This window comes from Euprymna scolopes, chromosome 18, assembly GCF_053919585.1.
Source record: "Euprymna scolopes isolate OS-2025 chromosome 18, ASM5391958v1, whole genome shotgun sequence".
Classification (NCBI taxonomy): Eukaryota; Metazoa; Mollusca; class Cephalopoda; order Sepiida; family Sepiolidae; genus Euprymna; species Euprymna scolopes.
Genome location: NC_136499.1, coordinates 64377082 through 64401994, shown reverse-complemented (window position 1 = coordinate 64401994; position 24913 = coordinate 64377082). Strand labels below are relative to the sequence as shown.

General features: G+C 31.4%; 1 protein-coding gene across 2 annotated transcripts in view; it reads right to left on the bottom strand.

The window, feature by feature from the left end:
• Positions 1-24913, bottom strand: part of LOC145297641 (lysophosphatidylcholine acyltransferase 1-like) — a 306578-nt gene that overhangs the window by 132162 nt on the left and 149503 nt on the right. The window lies entirely within an intron of this gene.

The window sequence follows — 24913 nt, the reverse complement described above, 5'->3', positions numbered from 1 at the left end:
AATGATTGACGAGCAGGGGGAAAAGTTCCATCAGGATCGGAAAGAGATGGAGACCAGGTATCAGGATTGTTGGGGAGCAATTATGATGGTTGATTACTGTTGGAATCTGAAGAGCGACTTCCCTGGCGCTCAGCATTTCAAAAATTTGCAGAAATGGCAGTTCAAGCTTTGAAGTTTGAATGATGGTGAAGCAACACACAAGTTACGTGGACTTACCTTTATCAATGGCCACGGTTCAGTTTATAGTAATTGATGTTCCTATCGGGTAATCAATGCATGTTGCTGGCAAAACATTTTTAGGATTATGCGTGTTGACAAAAATCAGCTGATAATCTCACAAAAACGTAACTGATTTTCTCATAAGATTTTATTTAGGTATATTTTCTTCAAAATCAGCTTGGCACAAAAACCTGACCTTAATGTATGCCATTTCCTGATTCAGTAGTGCGAAAATGCTCTAAATCAGTTGTAGAAATCTAGACAACATTCAAAAAGTAAAAGAATTGTAGCCCAGTGTAATTTACGGCTCTAGAGTTTGTTTCTGATTATTGACAGGTCCATAAATAACAAAGCATTCAAAGAGTGTGCTTAAAATTTCTGTTAAAACTTGTCTCTCATTATGCTGAAACTCATTTGTTTGAAAAAGTTTATGTAACACTTCCAAGCAAAATATTTAAAAAAAAAAAAAAAAAAAAAAACAAACAAACAAAAAAAAAAAAAAAAAAAATTTCATAAATGGGCAGTGAAAAAAATAAGTCATGAGATCTCCAGAGTGCTACTGAAAGCCCTGATTTAGGAGGCACCCAAAGCACCACTGTAACAAAATTTCTAACCCTGACTTTAGAAAAATTATTTTTCTATTGATTCATTTTCCTTCTTTTTTATTTATTTTTTTTTTTTAAATTTATGCTCATTTCAACATGACACGTCAGTACGTAATGTTTTCACCTGAAATGCATTGGTTTGAAAGATCATAAATCAACACAAATATGCACTATTAAAACAGTCTAACCTTTCTCATTTGTTTTATTAGTATTACAATTTCTCTTCAAATTACGTGAGAAACACTTACCAATTAAGTATATTTAATAGTAGCATAAATAGTTTTTTCACTTGCTATTTGGTATACCCCTTTCTTTTTCTCTCTATTCATATGTATTTCTCCTTTTCCTGCTACGTTACAACCATCTCATTGTATGCAATGTCTTAAAAATAAAAAAAATCTTAAAATTTTGAAACGCACTTAACTTTCTTTTTAAATGCAATATTGTAAATTCTAACAAAAAGGCGAGTTTTTAGAAGGAAATAAAGGACATTACATATAGGTTTTATTAAAAATATCCAGTACAAAACGAGAAAAATCAAGATAAAAATTTAAAACATCCAAAAGCAAGAGATATTTGAGAGAAAGAAAATTAAAGTCCACACAAACGAAAACGCAGTTATTAGTTAGATTAGGTAGACAAAGCATTTTGTGTCCTCCCACCAAGACTAATGTTTCATAAAATAACAGACGATTCCTGTCTACACATTGCTTTTGATCCTTTCTAATTTTCTGCAGTTTTGTGTCATATGCCGCACTGTGGTGATGGTGGGGGTGCGGTGAGTTGATAGGGAGGGCAGAAAGGATTGAGAATAGATTTCATTATGGTGGAATGTGGCATGGGAGACAGTTTAGGGTTATGCAAGGGATAACTTATGTAACTTATAGATAAAACGCAGGAGTACTACTACTCTGTTAGATTGAACTTGAGAGGTAAGAGGTGACTCCACATTCACCAAAGCTTTCAAAGTAACACCTTACCATCAAATGCAGTAAGATCATACCCAGGACACCACGGATTGGCAACCTATTACTATCCAACATTTTTCAACCCATCCACAGTTATCAATCTGATATCAAAACATTGTCAGCTCAACCAGAGGAGGTGATTGTTCCTTTTTAAGGGCACTTCATCCAATGTTTTCAAGGAGGAAGGAGTGAATAGTTCCGAACTTCTCTTTATAGGGAGATTGAGGAACATTTTTACATTCCTGAGCTAGGAAGCGCATCGTTATTAATGAGAAACTACTTGAAGTTTAAAATTATTATTTTAATTTTATACCAGATGATCGAAGCCACTGCTTTGATAGGTTTGTGCTATGCATTTTAACATTGCCAATCTAATAAAGTAATCTTGTCAGATTATTAAAGTCAAGCTTAAATAGCAATGTATCAACAAAAAAAAAAGTTATGTCTCATTTTAAAGAATCAGTCATGTTCGACAATTATTAAAAAAAAAAAAAAAATTCTAATCGGTTTCATTATTTACATATTCTATCCAGTTCAATAAATCTTTCAGTAATATTTTTTTTTTCAATTTCCAATATAACACCAGCCTTTTTTTATTATTATTATTATTATTGGCTAAGCATCTACATTCATTTGCTAATGAGTTTGTTACCTATGTTACAGGGTTTAATTTGTCCAAATGACGTAAATATCTGTAATTACTTTTCCATTTATTTACACTTCTTTCTCAGGTGATTTCTGCATTTGTTAGTCAACATTTTAATTTTTCCTGGCTATAACTAAAAACCACTCTTTCTAAACCTTTCATTTTAATTACCTTTGCTTACTGCTAATTCACTGGCAAAAACAAACAAATCATATTTTGATTTTTAAACCTTAAATTAAACGGTTTTTTTTTGTTTTGTTTTTTTGTTTAACACTTCATTTTACTCATATTTTATTCTCTAAACAACGGGACATAATTGACTTTTAGGAACAAAGTGGTGTATCTGTTTTAATATTACATTTCATCTTTTCTCTCCTAAACCAGTAAAGAAATCTTTTTAAACTGAGGCAACTTTTATTTTTGTTCTATCCAGAGTACCTCTTTTTGAGGAGCTGACTTTTCCTCACATTCGAAATCAACCTTGTATTTACCTCTGCTCCCGTGGGGAAGCAAGTAAATAGAAATAATGATTTGGATTCTATCGTTATTAAAATAGTAACATTCGTCTGCAATTTCTTGTACTCAGTGTTTTTGTTTTGTTTTGTTTTTTTCTACACTCGTATTTCAGAAGTATACAATTTCTTCCTTTAGACAATACATTTTCTAATTGCTAGCATCTTTCATCACAAGACCAAATGCTGACTAAAAGTTTCCATTATTTTTCTATTTCAGTCACCTAAATTATTGCAAGTGATATGAGTGTAGATAGCATTTCTAAAATCTTATTGGACAAATTTCTGGTGCATGCTTCCGGAAAATTTATTCTATTTCAAAAATTCTTTCATTTTTTTTTTTTTTTTCTGGCTTAGCAGCTTCTGACAGACAAAGGTTAGAATTATTTTCACACTAATGTCTACTCCCACAGCCACCCATTTCACCAGGTCTCTAGATAGGTTATTTGGGCCTAACATCAGTAGTAGGTCATATCATTTCTTTCTCTTAAGATTTTCAATCTTAATACAATCTGCTTTCTTCAAGTGCAGTAGAACCCCATGATACATTAAAAATTAGTAACAAAATACAGTAAAGTAGAGAATACACGTGTATATAATCAAATAACATAAATAACACGATAAGGCAAGGATAAAACCGTAGCCAGAGGATGGGAAAACATCGTATTCCACATCATAACATGAAAAAAACTGTATCCTAAGGCCACCGTATCCCAGGGTTCTATTGTAGTTTCTTCATTCCAGGCATATTTCAGAATTATGATATAAAAAAATGATGATGTATTAAGAACATACTGCAGTTTTATATTATTCATACTTTTAACCATTCTTTTTTTGTATTTTCTTCACATCGTAGTATTTATAACAAAATTCATTCCTGGGTCACATCACAGACAACTTTTTACATTTCTATTTTTCATCTTTAATTCAGTTCTCAATTTTCTCCTGCTTATGTTAACAGTCAAATACGGATTCAAGAATAAAGAATGTTATCTGTTTGAAAATTATCTAAGATTAGAATATTATATATGGCTGCCTCTTTCAATTTCATTTGCTTTGATAATTCCATTTTGTTTATTTCCTTAAAAAATATTCTATTCATAACACCTGACACGTATGATTAATTTTTTCATTACACAAATTTACACATCATAAACAAAACTATCTTCTGCCCAAATATCAGTTCAGAAAACAGGAATAAAAAAATTATCCTGATGCTCACATTTGTCTATATAGTTAGTTTTTTTTTTTTTTGTTTTGTTTTTTGTCTAAAAATGATTTTATCATTTTTTTCCCCCCTTTACCTTTATATCAAAATATTTTCCTTTTATCTTAGTTTTTTTTACTACAATCCTCAGCTTCAATTTTTCTATTAACATTTCAAACAATATCCTCGCTGACATTTTTTCATATTCCACTATATGTTTCCAGAGTTCACAAAAGATGCATTTGAAAAAGGTTGGATGTTACATCACCTGAAACGTGAATTCAATAACTAAACAAGCCAAAAACTATATGGTCCCCTGACTGATACCTTTGTCATGTTCTTGTGGTGGGACTGGAAAAAGGCATGTGGTTAACTTTATAGCTGCTTACCTCAAGCTAACACTTTCTCCCAAGGATATGAAACATCCAGCTGTTCTTGTTGCAGCTTCCAGTGGTACTGCAGCCAGTAAAATAAACAGCGCCACACTTCACAGCTTTTCATCTTTCTATTTTTCATGGCAGATCAAGAAAAACCTTTTCTGATAAAACTCTAAATGATCTATGTACAAAGTACAAAAATTTGAAGGTTCTTATCACTGACGAAATCTTCATGACTGCCTATGAACACTAGCTGAGAGTTTATTATTTAAACTCCTCAGCCTAACATTCACAGGTAACAAATATGAATTGGAATAAATACATAGTCAATTCGGATTGTAGAACAAAACCGAATTGACATGTTCTTATTTACTTGCCTCCCCACGAGGGTATAGTTAGATAAAGGTCGGATCTTCATGTGTAGAAGGCACTTAAAAAAAATAAATAAAATAGTTGCCTGCTTACTAGTTTGTAACCTTATATTGTAATCCAATCACACGTATTAAAGTTCAATCCATGAATTTAAAATCAATATTTGTAAAAATCAAGTCTACAAGAGTTACTTCCCTTATACTGTTAGCCAAAATCAGTCGTAGAACTGTTACCTATTTTAACCAATTAAACGCCTAGCCTAATGACACCATTTCATGACAAACGATACCTTAAATGATACTGAATCAAAACAAATTTGGTATCATTTAAGACCTATTTAGAAACACACAAATTTTAGGAGAAAAATAAGAATTAGCCCCAAAAGGTGTTTTTCACCCCTAAAACATCCTGGGACTCAAGCCCCAGAATTTTCCCAGGGTTAAATATTACGTTTCTAAGTGTATGTCCACGTTATCTTGCTTTTGGGTAATTTTCAGCAAAATCTAATGTTCAGAAAAGATTTTATGTCCCGAAAAATGCTATTTTGACCCCTTTTGACCTCCTGGAGACGCAACCAGAATTTTTATCAAAAATCAGGGAATGTTACATTTCCTCCCTTGAGTAGTTGCAAAATTTCAGAAAAATGTAATTGGTAGTTATTGAGAATTTTGGGAGCAAACGGATGAACGGATGAGGGTGAATTCTAAAGTCCAAGTCCAACTAAGTTGGTGGACCAATAGTACGCTCAATATAACACAATCAGAAGAGAAAAAAAAAAACCAAAAAAAAACTACATTCTTTTAGCGATTGCTTTTGTGGAGAAATGTATTTTTTACGGCCACTTTTTATCTATTGGATTACAAACTTTTAATGGTCAGTTACTTTCTACCACACACATCGCTAGCCCAGATTCATGAAAATCAAATTTGTGTCAAGGATTCACACACACACAATATATATTACAGATAAATCCAGACTAGTTTTTTTTTATTGACAACAGCACTGTGACGTCATAGCCAAAGTGCCATTAAAAAGTACTACATCTCAGTGGTTAATGAGACACTAAGTATTTCAACAAAACTCTACCCCTACCCATAAGGTCAGGACTACACAGGCTTGGCTATTTGTCAAAGTGTTTAACTGGTCATCCAACTCATTATTGCTAAACTGCAATACTACCATTTTTGAGGGGGGAGTGGAGAACAGGCACTACAATACCAAAGAGGCCCTGAAGGCAAACATCTGGGATGCCATGGACAGAGATGCCCATTAACAAGGTCTGACTCAGCTCCAGATCCTACCTGAAGAAAATGGTAGCTGGTATAATTATTTGCATATGTTGTGTCTAATTGTATATGAAATATTTTATTTGCTAAAACACTGTTTTCAATTAATTTTGTCTTGAGTCTTTTTAAGGCTTATCGGTGATTAGATACAGCAAGTGCTTCAACCCTAAATTCAAACCGTGGATATTAGCTACTACTGGTCATAATCGTCCAATGTTCTACCCTCTGAGCTAACAAGTCTGCTACGGTTAATGAAGGAAATATATATCACCTTTCAATGAATTTTGCATTGATTTTAGTTACCTCTATTTTCAAAATATTAATCACCTGGATGATTCAATTCCTTTTACAGAACAGTTATTTTCTTCAGAGTGCTCCACTCACACACATTTTATATATATATATATATATATATATATATATATATAAAGTTGAACGTCTATGTGTGTGTCTGGTCATGAATAGGCTCCTATATGGTTGACTATTATAGAAAACCGATAGATATATCAAGACACAGGAATGGGTATGTTTGATCTGGCATAATGATGATTAATTAAAATTGTGGGGTCTGCGTATGCACTTGGTCCACAAAGTATGGAAATAAATTTTAAAATTAAAAAAAAAAAAAAACGTTTACAAGTGTTTTTGAGATAGATGTACATAAAACATACTTATCAAAGTATTCTTAACTTAAATAGGGATGGTATAAAATTGTGCCTGACCTTCATAGAATGGAAATAGGCACAAACTTTAATAAAGACTTTTCATATCTATCTGCGTAAGTATACTTTGATAATTATGTTTCAGTTTGAACAAATATGGTATAATAAAATTATGGGGTGTCCGTTCGCGCCTGACCTCCATAGAATGGAAATATGTCACAAAGTTTAACAAGGTTTTTTAATATAGATCCACAGAATATTGTGATAAGTGTTTCAGTGTGAACAGGTATGGTATAATAAATTATGGGGGTTATTTTATTTTTACTTTCATCATATTTTGCTTTGGTTTTGATACCCCCAAATTCGAAGCTATCTTTTTACAACCCTTCCTTTTCATAACCTATCATACTTTCATAAATAAGAGTCCATTTTCTGTAGGTTGTTTTGAACCCAGTCAACGACAGGTACTTTTGCTAGTAACGACATCAAACATTTTACTATCAACAAAATTGTGTATTTTAATTTATTAGGAACTGTTTATGAAACGCCGATTGGGGGTGGTTGTGGTTTACTTTTAATCTACAATATTTCAAATACTATGTTGTATCACAAAATGAAATGAGCATAACCTCTTTTACTGTTAACGTAGAATAAGTCCACATGCGTTTATTTATTTAGATATACTATCTCCAGAATAATAATAGTTGTAAGTGTAGACAGCTTATTGCCTGGTCGGTTCATTCGTCTCCACCATTTATTAACTTCGCATACATCAATTAATCATTTATCAACGTATCAAATTTCCTTTTAATTGATACTTAAAACTATAATTAAGAATGAAACTTGATATCAACTATAGCTTTCAGATACAGAGTAATAAAGGATGATTTCTGTTACTAGTTGTGTTGTATTGCTTTAATGACAAAAATAAATAAAAACTAAATATGGCATGGATTTTTTTTTTTAAAGAGTCATTCCACCTTTTGATATAATATACCTTTTTCAGTTATGGAAAAGTCAAAAGATAAGCATCACAAACGGATAAGAAAAGACGACAGGCAGGATAAATTTGGGAGCTAAGAGCAAGGTGTAGTATATGTTCTGTTCTTAGCCAGTGAAGGAGGAAAACCTCCTGGGCCGAAACAATTTTAATTTTCGTCTTAATCCGGAGTGCCTCTTTTTGAGAAGAATTTTCTCTGTATTTAAAACCGACCTTGTGTCTTCAAATGCCCTTTTGGGGAGGCAACAAAATGTGGACAGGAGGGGAAAAAACAGCATGAAATTAATTTCTACTTATCTATATGTTAAAAGTCACATTTATTATATTAGAGAGTCTCTGAAAGTGTGTAAGTGATGGTAGGGTATTAGACATAAACGAAATAAGGGAAGAGAAGGAGTACTTTTTAACAGGGAAGAGAGTAGTCAGATAAGTATTGAAAATACTTGTATTTGGTTTAAACAAACAAGATCCACAAAATTTTAGAAGTATATGACATCATCTACAATGACAAGATCTAAAGAGTTTAGTAGTATATAGATCATTTGACACTAAACATGTAAAGAGATGACACCTAATCCATGTAGACAGGCAGTGGAGTTGAAACTTGTATGTTAGTTATTGCTTACTGATAAGACATTAGGAAGGGACATCTTCACAGATGCAAGAAGATGAAGAAATATGCATTTGAAAAAATGAAAAAGACAAAAAGGTAATTGGTAACAGAATCTGATAATCCAAATTAATCCATATCCTTGTCATTACAAATGCATTCCTCAGGGACGTCAATCTATCACTACCACCACCACAAAAAGTGTGCATGACAGTGAAGTAGGGATGGGGTGTATGTGCGTAATATCTGATGGTTGATGATGTCACAACACACATTCCAGCAATCAACTGATAAGACTAGTCTCTTTCAGGTATTTTGAAGTACCTGACAACTTGCTTAATATATGCAATTAACAAGGGTGGGAGTCTGGTTCCTTCTCAATCTTAAAAAATAATAAATAAATAAACAACGTGAAAAGAAAAAATAATTCTGAAGCAAGTGTTATTAAGTAGTGTCCATCTTTATTTTGCACAATTTTTCATGAACTTTTTAATTTCCTTCGTTAGCTTATTTCTGTTAAAACAATGATATACACTATATATTTGATTTAAATCTATTTAAAATTTTAACTCAAATTAAAAATTACATCGATTTTGCATCTTTAGCTAATGAAATGATATACACAACTACTAACAAGTGAAATGGAGAAACTTCATTCAGCTAGAAATAATGGAAACAAAATGGATGACTAGCGTGCTTGCTAGGGTGGGAGAGGGCTTCAAGGTTAAGACAATGATATTACTTATGGAGGAGTCACACAGGCATAGGAATATACCTATCTAATCTTATTGTTGTTGGGTCTGCAGACGACACTTATGAAAAAAGGAAAACATTTGCTTTGACTACTACCAGCATTTTTTTTTTTTTTTTTTTTTTTGTCACCCTGGAAGTTCTTTCTTTTTCGTTTCAGTGAGGGAATTTTAGTTTTCTTTTCGTTTTATGTTGAAATTCTCTACATGCTAAGGTACGGGTGCATTGCTTAATATTTTACTGTCAAAATTTTCTTCCATTTTTTTTTTTTTTTTTTTTGTGCTTGAATTTTGTACTTGACTCCAGATGACACATCTAATCCTTCAATTTTCTCTCCTGACCGGATTTCGGTATAGCTATTGTACAATGTTTGTCACTTGATTCTTTTTTTTTTTTTTTTCTCTATTTCTTTATTCTGTGATGCCAGACCATTTATCAGTAGTGTTGTTATTTGAAGTTTTCTATGCAAGCAAAGTAGTATTCAGTAGTTTATTTGTTTTTAATATTAGTGCTGTATCATTAAAATTGTTGCCACCATTTTAATGATTTAATAATAAATGATTAGGTTTGCAAGACCCAAAAATCTCAATAAGAGACTTGTTGAATAATATCCTTCAAATGATATTTAAACTAGGTCAGATGTATTTTCATTTGATAATGGTAAAATGAATTCTTCCTTTAAATAAGAGCAAAATTATGTTCAGCAGATCTAGGCAAACTTGAAACACAAAACTACCATATGTAAATCATGCATTCAATAACAAAATTCGATTTTTAAAACATGTATCTACCGTATAAATATTTATATGTTCATTTAAAATAGTGCTTAACATTGGAATTATATGAATGAGACAGAAATGCTATCATTTTTCAGACTAAAAATTTTTTTTTTCATTCATAGAAGGAAAAAATTGTATTTATCCCTTGTTCTAAATTTTAAGTTAAAGCCCAGTTTTTTTTTATATTACTTATTTTTTCTATAAAGTTCCAGATTTGTAATCCATGTTAAAGATTCAAGAAATCATTGTTTAAAGTATGAAGAAAATCTAATATATATATCAGAAGTCTATTAAAGCTTGTTTTATTACTGACAAAAGCCAATTTTTATTTTTCGGTGATTTTTAAATGTTTTGTATTACTAATCCTTCGAACAATATTAAAATATTTTTTTTTATATATAAACTGTAGCAAAGTATATTATATTGCCAATTACATGGTACAACAATAACGAATGAAAATTGCCAAACCAGAAAAAAAAAAAGTTTTATTTGTTAGCTTAAATGTTATTTAAATTCAACAAGAAACTTTTCTTCGATAAATTTGATAGTTTTAAATATTTATCATATTTTATAACGGGATCAGTTTATAAGTTGCATAACTATAAGATTGATATTTCTGTGAGCATTCCCTCCAACCTTTTGCATTTACATGTTTCCCATCCAAAAACGAAACCACAAAACTGCTGTAAAAGTTTACAATATCGAATTTTATGACTTCTTCTTAAGTTCATGTTGACTACTGCTGCTGCTAGTAAACCAATTAAAAACAAATTCAGTACAAAAAAAAAATATGTTTTTCTTTATTTCAAAGAAGTTTTTCTTATCTCAGTTGTACAGCATAGACAAGATGTGTACATCTCGAAATAGACTTTGGTAATAGATAAGAATTTATTGGCTTTCTAGTGTATGCATGTCTTATCTCTTAAATTTATTAAAAGTCTAGAAATGTAGAGGAAAAAGATAAATTACAAACAACTGACAGATAAATTTAAAAATTTTATTTATATATGAACTTTTAAATGGCATTAGATGGCACAACCCGTGTTAGTTAGTAATGAAGACTATGTACTCCACCTAGCCCTGAACCTCACATTATCCTTTTTATTTAAACTTTTTTTTAAAATTCTATAATTTTCAAGTTCTGTTCTTTGAAAACTAACATAGGACAATGATTTTTTTAATTAAATATTAATTGACCACTGAAAAAAAAAAAAAAAAAATTAGCATCAAAATGGTGTGTGTGTGTGTGTGTGTGTGTGTGTGTGTACTTCTGAATAGTTTTTATTTAACAATCAGTTGTTATGGAAACGTGAGATTGTAAAGTTTACAAAATATTACTGGCAGTAATATTCTATAAGTTATCCCATCACATCAAGAATTGCTCAATATGCAAGATAAAGCAAATAAATTAAATTGTGATTCAATGAATTTCAAAAAATTAATTGAAATGAAATGAAGTGGTTGAGTTTCATATAAAGAATTTTTATTATTCTAAGCAAGACAAAGAATACTTTAGAAAATTAATCTCCTTAACCTATAGGGTTTCGATGTCTACCATCTCATTAGAGGAGAGAAAATATTAGCAAATACTTACAAAGGTATGCACCCTATTTGCTAAAGTCAGTGAGACATGGAAAGTCAAAGTCAAAATAATAAATTTATCAGAAGTCCTGTAGCAGGAGGATTTTCAGAAAAAGGATATGAGATTAATTTTCTAAAGTATTCTTTGTCTTGCTTAGAATAATAAAAATTCTTTGATAGGAAACTCAACCACTTCATTTCATTTCAATGAGTTTTTTGAAATTGATTAAATCACAATTTAATTTAAATATATATATATATATATATATATATATATATATGACCAGTTTCTATTGAATTCAAAAGTGATAATTATTGAATGAGTTTTAGAATTTCTCTTTAGTTCTGAGATTACATTATCAACGAAGGTAAATTTCGTTGAAATATATCTTCAATTCTATCTGTCAAAACATACAAGGTTCTCAGTTTTAGTATCATATATATACACTATTAAAATTTGAATGGATGTTATAACGAACTGCATTACTCCACGAAGAAGAAGGTAATGTCTGAGAGGATGGTGTCATGACAACAGAACAAATCTTCATTAGAGATAGATATCCTTTGCCTGCTTGGCCATTTTAGTAAAACTCACGCAATTAAAAGTATGCAATTACATTTGTATAGCAATAAAAAGAATTTAACAAGCATTTTTTGGGGAAAAAAAAAAATTTAAATGGTTATTTTCAGGAAGGGAAATTTTTAAATGCATCTAAACATATAAGTAAAATCGTTTTCATCAGTTTATCATATTTGAGTTTGAAATGGCATTTTTAGAGATGTCCACACTTCTCTACCAGAAGCTCTCTCTGTAAGTTTGAATTTTAATCATTAACCCTACCAGACCTGAACTACTGCTCCTGAACTACTAACTACCTAATTTGCCCCTGTGCCTGGCCTCTTAGGAAAGATTGTGAAACAAATTTAAACACGTTAGTAACTTTTCGCCTTTCATCTACCGCCAGTATTCAGCCTTCGTGTGTCAGTCCACCCAACAGGTGGAGCCCTCATTGATGTACAGGTACTTTCTGCAGTGAGTGCACCAGAATCTTGTCTTCATCTTCTTTTGAGGGTTGTTTTTGTAAGATACTCCAGGGTGCTGTCTGTTGTATCTCAGGTGTTTCTCCATGCACACAGCACAAATGTGGTCAGATGAAGTGTCGCAATTGAGTAGCTATTTTTAGCTCTCAGATAACACAAAAACACATGGTCGGAAAAATACTGGTTTGGCATTAACTCGGTATATAGCATTTTCGGAAATTACCGGTATATCGGTAACTCGGTCTGGTAGGATTACCTGTAGGGAGAGAGAGAGAGAGGGGGGGGGAGATGAACCATCTGACAAAGTTGTAGGATCTTGCTGGGGGATGGTTACTCCATAATGCAACACAATGGAGTGGATAAATATCTCCACTGAACCACTTGTAGAGTAGCTGCAAGTTATGGGAACATCTATCAGAAAAACTATGCAATCACTACAGCTACATAACTAGAAAATAGAGCTGTTACATAAGACTTATGAGAGGAGAGAAAGTAGCAACCTCAGGTGAAGTCAGTGTCTCTAATGATGCTGGCTTAAACAGAGCTGGGAGAAGATCTCTAAACACCAAGGTTTTATGACATGAAAAGAAACTACTTGGAAAGATCTCCATTTCAGTAATTGTAGAAGCAACCGAGTTCATGATTGATAAAGTATTTAAACTATCTGGCGAATATAGCTGGTGGATAAGTGCAAGAAAAATACAAAATATTGCTCTCAAAGAATTTTATAATCCTACAAAGATCTCTTGATTAGCATCTCTGAAATAGTAGGTGAATGTCTGGCATCTGTACGATGTCCCATCTCCAGAAAAAAAAAGTAATATATTAGTATATTTTCTTTAATTTTTTTAATAGATATTTTGCATTTAACTATAGATTTAGGAAAACCAAAACGATATTTTTTTTTCTTTAATTTGCCTTAAAAATATGAGCTGCCTTTCAACCTTAATATACCCTTAAAAAATTAAATGGATACATTTCATTCTTTTTAATCTTAACATTGGCATAAACTGGGGATTAGATTCTTTGAAAGTCTTATACTTCCAAATACTGTATATACAATTCATTTGTTATGCCATGTTGTATAAGAATTTTTATTTAAAATACTATGAAAATTATTCTTTTTCATCATTGAAAAATCAAATCCTAAAACAAAACCTAATGGAAAATAATAGCAGCTTTCAAATCCAATCGGATCAATTTAATTAATTTATGCATGAAATGTTGTGCAAATGGTATCACCCCCACCCACTCACCCCAGCAATCAGTATAATAGAAATCCACATTCAATGAATCATTTACATTAAGTTTCACTTTCAAACATTCGACAAAATGGTTGACATTCCATATTACAGACAAAACAAATAAATCAGCAGCAAATCGCCTGTATGTCTGTCCTGGTTACAAACTGCAGATTTTGATGGCTATTCTGCAAATGCCTTGAAATCCGTGAGCTGATGGATGCAAGGACAAATTGTTCAAATTGAATGTTTGCGGTCAACATTGGGTTTTATTTGTTTGCCTGTTGGCACAACGTCTCATAAGTGATTGGATGCGTTTTTTCAAATAACCAACGGTTTATGGGATGCAATTTTAATCAGATAATATAAGGTAGAAGTGGGAAGAATGTGTATTAGGTGTCAGCAAATTTTGCAGAAGTGCGAGTCAATCTATTTATATACAATGAAGTATGTGGTTACATTTGTACATACAGGATTCACTCCTTAACTAATTAGCTGATCATTGTACATTCTTTAATATGGAAGGAAGTGATAAAAAATGAACCTGAGGGCAAGACGGATTAAACACCTGGTCAGAAATAAGTTACTTTGGAAGTCAATTACTCAAAACCTTCAGACACATGGTAGCATATAAAACGGACGTTAAACTGAGGTCTTCTTTTGCATGCTTAACATTCTAATCTCGTTAATATGACAATAGTTTCTATTCAATAAAAGTCATACATAAATCTGTGTAGTCAGGTGGAGAGAATTCATTTCAGGTTTGTTATGGCAACAGCATTTATCATGGTTGATTCAAGCTGGCTCCTTTCCTGTTCTGCAACACATCCCAAACCAAGGTTGTCTTGAACAGAGTTGCAAGAGATGATCGACCAATCATGATACTATCCTGCTGTTTGGACCGCCATTGTTTGGGACATGGTTTCAGATTTAAATACTAGGTTGGTGTAAAAATGTTATATATATATATATATATATATATATATATATATATATATATATACACACACCAAAACCAAGTTTGACTGTTTAGTTAATTTGCTTTATAGTATATCAATCTTTTTCAGGCTATTTAATGCTGAATATAATAATCTTGAAAGAAGTTTTTATGCTTCAAGTTCTTTATACCTTATTTATTTATTCATGAACTTTGGTTTTGTTTTATATCATATCAACCTTTTTCAGGTGATTTAATGCTGACTCCAATAATTTTGAAAAAAGGTTTTATGCTTCAAATTCTATATTTTTTTCAAATATCTATTCATGGTGTTTGGTTGTTTTGTAGATGAAAATTGTTTTTGACTTTTTAAGTTTTGGAGAAAAAAAATAAAACGTTTTGTGTATTTTAGGTGAGGAAGTCGGTATCTTTAGACAGCCTGATCTGATAGTACCACCAAAATCAGAACGGTCAGAAAATGTTGGTGTCACTATAGTAATGAACTCTCAAGGCAGAGGCGTCACATAAACAGATCAATTTTGGGTGTGTCCCTAAAAGTCTGGCATAATTAAAAGTTCACTTAAAAAGTGAAAAACGAAATATTAAAACAAGTGTATCCATGAATGTCTATATTATTGTATGCTTACATTTCATTTTTACAATTTCAATAAGTCAGTGTGTGTATGTGTGTGTGTCAGATAAAATGTTTTCTATTTAATACGCTCAAGTAAAATCTATCATGAAACATTCTAGAATGTTAATACATATTTAAATAATCAATTAAATTAATGTATTCATTCATTGTTATGAAAAACAATTGTAATCCAAGGTGAAAAAAAATCACTAATTATACAAATATACACTGCAAATTGTTTTACTTACTTTCAAATGCACTGACATTTGATGTTATCCTCATTAGTAAAAAGAAAAATAAATTAAAAAAAAAATCTTTCTGAAGAAAAGTAGAATTGGTACTTGTAATGAGTGGGCATCCATGGGGTATCAACACTTACAAAGTCGGTTCCAAGTATTGATCAAGAATTCTGAATCGATACCAGAAATGACCGTAACAGTTTACAATTTGGAAGCCATTTTTTAAATATTTTCTGAAGGGCTACAAAAAAAAAAAAAAAAAAAAAAATTAAAAGTTGTTTAATGCTAACCTTTCTTATACTTAGAGTTGCCCGCCGTTTTATCTTTTGTAGCTTTCAAATCAAATTGTTATGGTCATTTCTTGAACTGACTCCAGATTCTTCCTCAATACTTTGGACTGAATAAGTACTGAAATTACCTGGATGTGCATTCATTACAAATGCCTTATAATTTTCCTATTAACATTAAATACATACATACATTATGTATGTATGTGTGTGGTGTTTCTATTTCATAGATCATAACAGAATATTTTCAATGTTATGAACATGGAGTCAAAATTTCATAAGCATACACCCAATAGTTGTTATTTTAGACAATGTTATGTATAACACATTTCTACAATCCAATTATCAAATTAAACTTTTTAGGGGGCGGATAACAGAGTGACTATAAGTTTCAGAATTAAGATAATCCATATTTTACTTTCAGAAATTAAATATATTTTTAAAATACATAAAACATTTTGGATCTTTTAATATTTTTATCAACGATTTCCAACAAAAGGAATTGAAAATATCAAAATATTCTCCGAAAATAAGAATAATTGCAAATCTTTGAAAAAAAAAAAAAAAAAAAAAAAATCCATTTAAAAATCTGTCATTATTTTGTATTCTTAGAATGGAATTGGCTGTAAAAGGTTATATGACAAAAAATGATGGACGCTTGTAGTTAGAAATACACAGGGGAAATATATAAGTTTAAAATAAATTAACAGAAAAAACTGATATGCTTACATATCAGGTTAAAGTAGGTATCTATACTAAAATTATTAAGTAGAATTTTTAATTAAAAATATAAATCAGTTTTCTTGTATACTAGCATGGGTGCCCGGTGTTGCCTGGGTGTTTGGAGGTACATGCTGAGCAAAAAAAAAAAAAGTCAATTTTTTTAACTTTGACCCCATATTATGACCCATTATTTGTTTTGAGCTCAAATTAAGTTAAGTTAGATCCATGTCCAAGGATCCTTTATCTAAAATTTCAAGTGTTTAGACCCAAAATTGTCGGAGGAGTTTGGTAGAGTTCTCAAAGGTCAAATCGTTAAACTTTGACCCCTTAACAGCCAAATTTCTGGCCAAAAACCAATCACATAGATTTGCCCAAATCTCAGTACCCTGTATATCAAATTTCGAGTCTGTAGACTAAAAATTGACAGAGTTATTGTGTAGGGAAATAGACAGACACGTTCATTTTTATAGATATAGGTATATTTCAAATTCTTCATTGGCACAAACTCATTTAATGACTTATCTCCTGTGTTCTCCCTTTTTAAGACAATGTCTTCGTATCAATCGATGCTTCCATTCAGTATCGAAAGATAAAGGATGGCCCTTGTAAGATCAGCTGCATATGTAATTGTGAGGCAAAGGTTGTGCAATCTCCAACCACACTTCTGAATCAACACTGCTTGAGTTCAGTGGCAAGGAAAAGTCCAGGACGACTGGAAACAATGCTAAAATAAACGGAGAGTACATACAGCACCTGGAAGTTCCAAATGGTCACCCATCTGGTACTGACCAGGCTCAACGTTGCTTAACGATACCAATGGAGATTGGAAATATACAAATTTATATTTTTAATGTATAATTTTCCATAATTTTTGCTGTAAATACCTATCATTGTTTATGTTTTGCTAAGATTTAGGTGCCATCATTTTATTTTGTTTTTGATATTATGAAAAAAAAAAAAAAATGGTTTATGATACCTACTTTTAGATGAGATATTTTAAATAATCTGAACTTACTGGAAATACTGATATGCTAAAGAAAGCGTGAAAGACAAACGAAAAATAGAAACATAGCTTCCAGTGTTTTTACACGCACAAAATACCGATAGAGGTATACATAGATAAAACTCTGACCATCAAAATCGGGTAACACAAAGCAAAAATATCAATGCAACAAAAAGACAAAAGAAAAATAATTATTTCTAATTGTGAAAACTTCAAGGAGAGCCTATATAGAATGTCTGAAGTTGGCTTTGAGGATTTATGTTAAGAATTCCTGTTTATTTCTGTATGGAACCGAATCTAGCCAAAGATTCTCGTAATTCTTACAGTGTATTTCGAGTGATGAATGTAAATATCTCATCTTTGGCAAAGGTTTTCATCTTTATTGTGCCTTAAATTCTGCCAATAAATTACATGAAAAGTTGTACAGGTTTAATCCACAATTTCGCAATGGATTTTCAATACAAAAATGATACTTTCAACTTTGCATCAATATTTTTAAATGTATCCTCATATCTGAGGTTTTGTCTCCGTCCATCATACTTACGTTTGAAATACCATTATCACTAGACGCACAGATTGAAAGGACGTATCTTATTAGATGCGTCCAAACATCTCTAAGAATTGTTTTGCTTTACGAACGTATCAACTCTTTTGGGGGTTATTTAATGTTGAAACCAAGAAAGATTTTATTTGACCTCTACTATTCTATGAATCATATAATGAAGATTCAATGTCTTAACTGTTGAAATGAATTTTATATAAACATGTAAAATAGTATTTCCATGTCATTTTTGTAAGTTTTTTTTTATTTATTTTTTTTAAGAGATAAAAGGGATTTTGTCCATTATTTAAACTAGTTTGATCTAATAATTATTGGTTTATTATGATTAATTTTCTATTACAAGATATTACATTGTAAGGATTCTTCACTTGTTCAAAGTCAGCATTTTTAGTTATACACTATAAAAATTGGTTCTTAGACAATAAGACTATCTTCAAATATTTATCGTGTAAATTCCTATTTGGTTGTTTTGTAGGCATAAATTTTGTAAATAAGTAACGTGTAATTGCTAAATTCTATTTGCACAAAGATATTTGGACAATTGTAATAATGGGTAATAATGGACAGGACAGTAACAACAACTAAGAGGCAACTCCACACTCTAAAAATCACAATTTGGACCTTAAAACTATTGCATTTTTTATACTTTGGATTGTTTATTAAAGTTTTAATACTGAATGAATAGTGAAAGTCACAAACTGAGAATAAAAAATGTGAACAGATATTCTTAAGGTGTGTCATGAAAAAACAAAAAACACCCTTTTAAATTTATCAATTTGCTTGGATACATCTAAAATTATATCAATCTGTATGAAAATGTTATTTCTACATCGAGCGTCACAGAAACCGACCAGTGGACATCTTAGAGTAATCTCCAAAATGTTATCTTCATTTTTCGATCATTAAATCAATATAAAGCCAAAAATATATTATTCATTGGGTTTTACGGTATTTCATCCTATTTTGTGCAATTTTATGCCAAGAGGTTGGAAATTAATTCTACAGTGGAAAGTTTTGTTTGCTTTGCTGTTAACTGCTGTTAATTATGGGTGAGTATATTTTGTTGGTTAGTTTGTAATTTGTGTGTTCTAATATAGATTTTATTGATTACAGTATTTTTTCTATGTTGGTGTTTTTTGGGGTTTTTTTTTTTTTTAAGTCTTTTTTATATTATTGCCATTGATAAAGTTTTTCTTGGCATGATAGTTCTACATTCTGTAAGCTAGTATTTGACAATGATTGGTGTTTGGCACAATGTTCACTATGGTTATGGGTCTTGTTATAGTATGAATGAATGCATTGATCTTATGTGTCTAGAGTTATCATTTTTGTGGAAAAAGCTATTAATTTAAACTTTTCAATTGATGTATGGAAACTGAAGTTGGTCAAAAACAGATTTGGCCGCTGCGTCAGTTTTTGGTTTTCTTTCTCTCCAATATGACCAGAGATCCAACAAAGAACCTTTTTGGAGTATAACAGTCTAATCTACTTAATATGGGGATCTTCTTGATTTTATTGATGTTAATATTAAGACTGAATCAGAAAGTGTGAAGCTGTGTGATTGCTTTCCAAGATAAGCACGGGGTTTCTTGCATATGATTTAGCTATAAAAACTGAACTTTTGGCACTACTTTATATTTATTTATTTTATTTTTTTTTTTTTGATGAATATATTGTCTTTAGAGACATCTATTTATACATCTGGTGGTATTTAGGGTGTTGTACTAGAATATTATGACGTTTGCCTTGAAAGGTATTCGGAGAGGAGTCTTTGCTTTGGGAAATTTGTTTTGATTAGGGACCATGTTTTTCAAGTGATACACAATGGTATGATTGAGTTAAATATCTTTGTCAAAGATATTTGTATTCTTCTATTATGGATTTTATCAATTTATCTTTTATCACAATGTTTTCTATTTTCGATTAGTTGAGTGGTTTTAATTAGACATGATTTCGGTTTTATGAGGTATTTACAGCTAGTTTTTCACTTCTGATTTGATGAGAATGTTTCATGAACCTTGATGTATCAAATTTCAATCGATGTTTTGAATTCTAAAATGTCTCCTCAAATATTTTTGGTGAATTGTATACATTGTTTTAGGTACGATCTATCAGATCTGTAATCAAATATGGTATAGTCCAGTTGAGAGCGAATCCGTGATTGATATCGGACAGCATTTGGTAGTTGGTTCTCTACTTTATATAGGCCACCACTTTTACAAATTGTAGAGCTCTGATGCATTTATTTTTCAGATAAACCATCTCTGAATGGTTAGTGTTTTATTGAACACCCAGGAATTTGTATTGAGTTTAGGATTTTGAGAATCTGAAGCTGTCCTCTGTTGCAAATCTGTTTACTCTTTAAAATTTAAAGTTGTAGGCATCTTTCTATAATGCAGATGTGAGTGGATTTGTAGCAGATGACAAAGCCATCTATCTACACAGAGGGTGCAGTCAAAGAATTTAGGCATTTTACAAAGTTTTTTTTTTTTTTTTAAATAAGTGTTGCGGACAGAGGCACTTGCTGGTGACATCTTTGTAATTGGATCTGTGGCACTAATGAGGTTGACAAGGTGTTGACTAGTGTACCATAACCTACGTTAGCAAGTAAAACGTAAAGTGAATATGGCAACAACAAAGAAAGGCAACTTGGATACAAGATAAAAAGAGAGTAAGGGGGGGGGTTATTTTGAGGGAATAAGTAATATTCGTTGCTTGTAGTTCATACCTCCATATATCATTAGGAATAGGCTTGCTGCTCTGACGACTGACTAGCAATGTTTGAATATTGTCTGCCGTTTTGAGTCATTTGGCATGCTGCTATGTTTGATGATGACTTTAGCGGTGTATAGGCGACTTATCACCATAGTAACGTACCAGAGATTTAGCCTTGGATACTACTGCTATCATCAGAGGCCCCTCCCTTCCAAAAGAATCTCAATGTTCAAAATTTCTCTACAGTAGTTAAGTCAGTGACCGCAATTAATTTGTTGGAGCATGCTAGATACAGTACTCATTCTCTTGATATTGGAGGCCTAATAGAATAGATATAACTGACTTCGAATTTTCTCTGGAAGGGAAAGTTTTTCATGCATGAGGGGTAGTCTTTCTATTTGGCCTCGGTCTTGTATGTCTCATGATACAGTGTCCACAGGTGGTGCTAAAGATTTTCTCCATGTCAATGAAAGCTTTCTTAATAAAGGTCTCAAATGGATAAGATGGTCTTTGGCTTTCTATTTTTTTATGAAAATCCATTTAGAAGATAAAACCTTTTGCTTCTAGTGTGTTGTTAATTATCCACCCCATCGTCATGCAGAGGCAGCTTGCCAAAGCAATGAATGAACAGTTTTGGGGGTCAGGGTTATCCTTGCCAGTTTTTAAGGATTGGGCAAATTGCCATTAATTTCCATGTTTCTGGAAATGTGTTTCTGATCCATAAGTTATTTACATTAAGATATCTTATGAATTCCTGCTATAGTTATTTTTAAAATTTGTTATGAATCCTGTCTAGGTTGGTAGCTGTGTTTTGAGATTTGTTTGTGGAATTAGTTTTATAGGGTTGATCTGTTTATTATATTCTTCAGAATTATTTCAAGTGAGTTTTAATTTTTTTTTTTTTTATTATTATTATTTTTTATGACGTTTTTATTAGTCTGTTTAAGATTTTTGGATAGACTTGACTAGTAGGTCTATAATAGGTGTTTTTCCTATTATTGTATTATTTATAAAGGTGTTTAAAGGAAGTTCTTTTCTTGTTTTGTTTTTCCACAAGTTTCCCTATATTCTAGACTAAGTTTCGGTTTATGCGTTTAGTTTGTCTCCAGCGTTTTGACAGTCCATACCTTCTCTGCCCGCAAGACACCAACCAAAAAAATGTTTGATAAACATAGCCATGATGGATAGAAAATATTGTACAGCAAAAATCATGTAAATTGACCAAAAAGCTTTTTTATACAGAAAAACATTACGATACTATAAAGAATTTGTAGAGATCACAATGTACGAGGCTGATTTTTTTCAATGCTCCTCGCCATGTTAAAAATGTCCTTCTCAAACTATTTGCAAAATGGCATTAAGAGAGTGTCGATAGTCATTCATAAAAATTTAATTTTTTTTTTCTAAATAAAACTACTTAATTTGTGTGATTTTTGGTGCATGATATTTTCTTTCCATCACGGGTACATACAAAAAGATTTGTTTGTATTTTTTCAGAGGAGAAGGAGGAATATGGAATTGCACTGGAATTTCTTTTGGTTTCCTTGATAGATTTCTGTGAAATGTAAGATATTAAGATTTGGTTTTATGGGTTTAGTTTGAAGTTTTTGTAATCATTTTCCTAGTTGAATGGCTTCTCTATGTTCTTTGTTGAACCATGATTCGTCTCTTTTGTAAGAAGTTTGTTTGTATAGAAATGCATTTATTTTTTTTTTTATTTATTTATTTTTTTTTTTTTTTTTGCTACTGTCATTAATCTTTTTTTTGAAGTCATTGATTGAATTGACGTTTTCATTTTGTGTTGAGGTTTGCAGCATAGGCATCTAAATTCCTCCCAGTTTGCTTTAGTTAATCTTCATTGTGGTAGCTTTCCTCTTGAGGTTGTGCACATTCAATATTTATTGGAAAATGGTTGCTCTCATCACATATCTAAAAATATGCTCTAGATGAAGTCAAAGAGAATGGAAGGGTTGTAGAGCAGTTTATTGCTGACTGTGCCTGAAGATTATTTTATGTGTTTGTGATTAAAAAATATATACTTTTTTTAATAATTAATTTCTAAAAAATTAATCCAAGTTTCCAATATAAATTCCTAACAGAATAAGAAAAAGTTTATTCATAGAAATTTGTTGTGCAGTTTGTAGAGTATGGGGGCTAGCTAAGCTGAGCATTTTTTGGTAAAGCAGAGATGAGATCAGGCCCACACACTAGTTTTAATATAACCAATAATAATATTACTGGTCGTTTTTGTTTTATAGCATATCAACTCTTTTCAGGTTATTTAATGCTGAATCCAGTGATTTTGAAGAAAAAGTTTTTAATAGAATATATTTTTTAAGTCGATTTCTACCCTAACAGATGCTACCACTCCGGGTAAGATTGGACCTGGGAGCAATGGCAATTAAGGGTGGCTCCACACTCCCCAAAACCCGCAAGCTGGGGCCTCACCATCGGATATAGTTTAAGGTCATATCCAGGACGAATAATAATATTAATTAAAGCGATTTAAAAAAATAAATATTTCAGTTGATAACTTCCGGTTAGATTGTTTTAAAATTCAAATGACAACTTCTGATACCAACAAATACATTTGTACACACCAAAACTAAAATTACTTGGAATTTTTTTTTTTTTTTTTTTTCTTTTAAATCAAATCTGGATTGAGCATAATGACGAGGGATATGACAAGAGAATATTCTGTTCATTGTTTTGACTCGAGTATATATCAGTTAATATCTTATGTTTATAGCTAGTGATGTGGTTCTCGATTGATTAACTGTGTCGGATATATACTCGAGAGACAAAACAATAATATTCTCTTGTTATAGCCCTAATATGACTAACAAAGTTTTTCTTTTAATAATTACATAGGTATATTCATTTTAAAAACTAAATTCTTTCATTCTCCATCACCCGCCCCCATTCTCTAGAGATTAAATGAAATTATCAAATAACCCTTGACAAGAAAATGTACCTGATGGAGGTTGGAGAGTAACATTTTCTACAATTTATCACAAGGAACATGAAGATCTGAAAGCAAAACTTCCGGAACATTGTGATAACAAAAAAAAAAAAAAAAAAGAAAAGATAGTGGATAAAATACTTGGTCAAGTTCAGTTGTAAGTTATACTCTTCTGGAGGTTGAAAGTTCAATCTTCAGTACAAGTGACACTCAAAATCATGAATTACAATAGAATTTCTACCCAATCATAGCTGATGACACCAGAGCATGTTACATGGATTAAATAAAGGGTTCCATTCGAGATTCCCGAGCTAGATAGAAAATTTCTCGCATTTGACAAAATACACCTAAAGAAGGTTGGAGGTTACAGCAACTGAAATGTTGTGAAAATAACACTGAAGATGAGAAATTCAAACAAAAAAGATAAAACCAGTTTGAAAATTGTAAGTAAAAAAACTAAAAAGTTTATACAAACATTTTTTAGATCAGATTTCAAAGCTCTCAACCAGGGAAATATTCATTTTTTTCTTTTACTTGCATCACATCGTAGTGAACACAATAAAGAATCAAAATCAATTCAAGAATGGTTAATTAATACTCTCTCGCCAGAAACAGTTGGTGCACAGCTCCCCCCCCCCAAAAAAAAAAACATTTCGTGTGTGCGTGTGTAAAATAAAAATGAGCCCAGAGTGTGCTATTCACTATTTCTGTTCAAAGTCTATTAAATATAAATACGGTTGTTTCTACCAGAACAGATTTAAGGATTTTTCAGACTATGCTATTTGTGTGTGCAGGTGTTCAGACTTGTCCAGAAGAGAAGTTAAATTTCATTTTATTTTGCTGCTATTTATTGAAGCCCCCCCCCCCCCAAAAAAAAACGGACAATAAATCCAACATTTATTTTGAAAGTGCAAGGCCACAAGATTTCGTCTAATATACCTGTGTGAATCTATCACATTAAAATTACTTCTCATGCTAATTCCTGCTAGGTTGGG